This window comes from Mobula birostris, chromosome 5 (genome assembly GCF_030028105.1).
Source record: "Mobula birostris isolate sMobBir1 chromosome 5, sMobBir1.hap1, whole genome shotgun sequence".
NCBI classification, from domain to species: domain Eukaryota; kingdom Metazoa; phylum Chordata; class Chondrichthyes; order Myliobatiformes; family Myliobatidae; genus Mobula; species Mobula birostris.
In genome coordinates, this window is record NC_092374.1 from 15,553,419 (window position 1) to 15,557,908 (window position 4,490).

Here is a 4,490-nt window from a genome sequence, read left to right on the forward strand (position 1 = left end):
ACCATCACCCCACTGATATTAATCACTAAGCATGGGCCTGTGTACCTCCCTTTGCCTTGGATCGTTAACTTCCTTATCAGGAGACCACAGTCAGTGTGGATCACTGATAGAATTCCCTCTTTGTTTGCAACTGCATTACCCTGTCACAGTGTGTGGAGGTTGACGTTGCTATGTGACGGCGTGGCTGAAGCTTTCAGGACAATTCAGGCACGCCAGAGGAGTCTGGTGGTCACGGTTTGGTGCCTCAGTGCTCGTTTACTAGTTTGGATCAACCATAGAGATATAACTTAATCAATGTCTGAACAAAAAGCCATCATCAAGAATGCAGACATGCCTGAAGATATTAGCAAGAGATGAGGTGATTACATGATCATTGTAATCAATTATGAGGCACTGGGGATCAAATGCTTATAATAAGTAATTTGTTTCTTAAATTAAGCCTGTAATCCCTCTATTGCCTGAGGGGTCGGTAGGGAAACCCTGATCTAGAATGACCTTGACAAAAAGTGTAACCCTACATGGCATTACCTCTCACCCCCCCAGGATCAGAGTAGAGTCACTCTTTACCCTAAATCACACTCCAGGGCTGGACAATGCGTAGCATTATATTGTGGGCAGAAACTTTTGCAGCCATGTGACTCATGAAACTGAACTCTATATCTATTTCTACCTGGGTCAGGCAGCCATCCTCTGGTTTAACTGTGTGGGAAGATGCTGAACTAAGGGCTTCTGAATGAAATTGATCGAAGTAGAAAACAAGAAAAATGAACCTTTCGTTTTGACTAACCTACAAAGGGAAACACAAGGAAGAATGTGCTCTGTGTGATTTCCGGCATGGTGCTTTTAAATTTTCAGGTTGCCTTATTTTAACCCCAAGTCATTTTACAGTGCATAACTGCTTTTTGGTGAGTTGCATTTATTTTCCTGTAATTTTTTTTCAAGATTGTTTAAGATTCAAGATTCAAGATTGTTTAGATAGATAGATAGATAGATATACTTTATTGATCCCGAGGGAAATTGGGTTTCGTTACAGCTGCACCAACCAAGAATAGAGCATAAATATAGCAATACAAAAACCACAAACAATCAAACAATAAAATGCAAACTATGCCAGACGGAAAATAAGCCCAGGACCAGTCTATTAGCTCAGGGTGTCTGACCCTCCACGGGAGGAGCTGCACGTTCGATGGCCACAGGCAGGAACGACCTCCCGTGCCGCCCAGTGTTGTATCACGGTGGAATGTGGCCGAAGTCCAACAGTAAAAAGTTCAATATCCGGTCTACAAACACGTTCCTCGATCGTAATATGACCCAGATTGCACCATTTCCTGGTGTTTAATGCCATTTCCAGTAAAGGAGAATAAAATAATTGTTACTACGGACTCGATACAGCACAAAAAAAAACATAAGGTAAAGAACACAATAATAAAAGAAACACATGAACATAAATAATAAGATAGATTATAAACCTAGCAACACACACAAAAAATGTTGGTGAACGCAGCAGGCCAGGCAACAGGAAGAGGTACAGACGACGTTTCAGGCCGAGACCCTTCGTCAGGACACAAGCCTAGACGGATTGTATGTACATAACACGATACTACTCTCAGGAGTGTCTGTACATAAGGTGATTCTGATGGGAAATGATAAAGTGGTGGCGGTGGTGTGGTGAGTGGGTGGGGGCATTAGTGGGAGGAGGTGTTGATCAGACCTTTGGTTGTAGACTCCCGGGGGAAAAGATTATGACTTTATCTATGCTCCTCTCAATGTTATATACCAATGTAAGGTCACCACACAGCCTCTTACACTCCATCAAAAGATGCCCAGTCTATCCAACCTCTGCTTGTAACTCATGCCCTCCAGGCCAGGTTTCATCCTCAGGAACCTTTTCTGGAATATTGGGCACAATCAAGATTCAAATTGTTTAATGTCATTTCCAGTACACAGGTGTAAAGCAGAACAAAATAATTGTTACTCTGGATCTGATACAGCACAGCAGAACAGAAGAAAATAACACAAAGATAATAAGTAAAAACATACAGCAAATATAAATACATAAGATTGCTTATATAAATTGATTGTGATGCTGGGCACAGGAGTGTCTGTACATAAGGTGACTGACAGGAAATGATAAAGTAGTGGTTGGGGGTGTGGAGGGGTGGGTTAGTGGGTGGAGGTGTTGATCAGCCTTACATCTTGGGGAAAGTAACTGTTTTTTGAGTCTGGTGGTGGTCCTGGCAGGGATGCCAAGCAGCCTCCTCCCTGATGAGAGTGGGACCAACAGTCCATGAGCAGGGTGGGTGGGATCCTTCACAATTAAAACTTATTTTCAACTTTTGCAGTTCAATAAATCAATTTTCACATATCAAAAAATGATCCCGTTTACTGATCGGCCTTGAATTATCGCCAGCTCATCTGTCAGCCCTCAGGTGCCTTTGCGAACAATTCTTTTGACAGAATCCTGCAAGGGTTACTGATTGTCCCTTTCAACTTAATAGGGACCTCAGCGCTCTTCCATCTGAGTAAATGTATTGGAGCAAATTAACGCAAACTGTGGCCCCGGGTATTCATTAGCTGGACATACTGTAAACATTTATTACACCAAGAGCACAAGACTGTACGCCTGCAGGCTAAACAAATAAAAACGTCAAAATGATGCATTAGCTGCACTTGGGAGATATTTTGTTACATTGCTTGGAAGGTGAAGTGTAATTTGGAAAGAGTTATAGTTAAAAGCATTACAAAGGGTGGCAACCAGCGGAGTTTATTTATCAGTTTTATATTTAGTGTGCCACACTGCTCTTCTACAATTTCTCCAGTTATCTCGTTCCGGCTGTCACTGGACCGGGTGGTACCACTGGAAGCAGCAGCCAGCGGTGTGAAACACAAAAGGCCGCAGATGCCAGAGGAGTCAGTGGGTCTGCAGACAGAGATGGACAGTTGACATTTGAGATCATGACCATTCAAGTGATCCAGATGAGGGTTCTCGACCCAAAACATCGACGGTCTGTTTTCCTCCATGCATGTTGCCTGCACTGGTGCTTTGGGCAGGCCTTCACGACACAAGTTTATTTGTCACGTGTACATTGAAACGTACAGTGAAATACGTTGTTTGTGTTCACAATCAGCGCACCTAAGGGTGCGCTGGGGGCAGCCCAGAAGTGTCGCCACGATTTTCAGTGCCAACGAGGCATTCCCACAACGCTCAGCAGAGCAACACAGTACACAACAAGCAACAAACAACAACAGCAAAAAACAATCCCCATTCCTCACTCCCACCACCCACACACATACATAGTCCTTTCACCCCAGGAGGGGCCTCTAGCTCCAGCCTTGATGCACTATCAATTACTCCAAAAGACTGGAAGTAGAGTAAATACTGAAAGGCTTTTATTAACAGTAAATGGACCAACGTCCATGCTGAGTATCTGTCCTGGACTGAGGGAGAAGCAGTGACACAATCGCCTTTATTCAGCGGTCTGTGGGAGGAGCCACAGGAGCAGTCAGCAGAGAGGCGTGTCCAGACAGGTAACCCAGTTACAACCTATGTATATATATCTGGTTTACCACAAGCCTCTAGTGGACACAGACTTGAGCCTGCCGACACCAGGCTTCAAACTCTTCTGGGCACATACTGTTAGAACTATTGCCAAAAAAACAATGAGAAACACTGACCTGGAGAGAGTTTAAACTGAAGTAGGCCACCTGTGTCTATTGGCCATTTACTAAGAGGTTAAAACATAATGAATCGATTACACTCTCCCGGTCATTGTTCCTGGAGAAAGACAAGACTAGGTTAGGTCAGCAACACGACCCTGTGTGAGGGGCAAAGGTACACCAGTATTTATTTAAAGTTCTGTATTAGAGTCTTGTATGGGTAGTATAGTGATTAACACAATGCTTTACAGTATAGGTGACCTGGATTCAATTTCTGATGCTGCCAGTAAGAAGTTTGTATGTTCTCCCTGGGACTACATGGGTTTCCTCCCACAGTCCACAGATGTAATGGTTGGTAGATTTGTTGTTCATTGTAAATTGTCCCGTGATTAGGTTAGGATTAAATTGCTGTGCAGAGCCTATTCCGTGCTGTATCTCAATAAAATAAAAAAAACATTCAACACCAAAGCCAGCCATTCTGTACTGATGCAAACACAATGTTGCTCCCAGTGATTCAGTCCCAATTCATCACTGTAACCTTCTGCACCTTGTTTATTATTGCAGAAAGAGAGGCTAGTGAGCCAACTGGGCATTTGCCAGCTCCCAGTACATCAATCCCACACACCCCATTCCCCTTGCAGTTGACTCCCTCTCTCTCACGCCCATCGAATCTCTTTTCGTCACGCAATCACCCACAGGGTGGCTGGCCACTTCACCTTTAGGAGGAAGGTTGACCATAGTCATAGGGAGAATGTGCAAACTCTGAGGTCAGAATCGAACCCAGGTCTCAGGGGCTGAGAGGCTGCAACTCTAAACTTTAACAGCCCTTGTCA

General features: G+C 43.9%; 1 pseudogene; it reads left to right on the top strand.

Annotated features, from left to right (window-relative positions):
- The first annotated feature begins 294 nt into the window (after positions 1–294).
- On the top strand, positions 295–2,944 carry LOC140197480 (dynein light chain LC6, flagellar outer arm-like; annotated as a pseudogene).
- Positions 2,945–4,490: the final 1,546 nt, after the last annotated feature.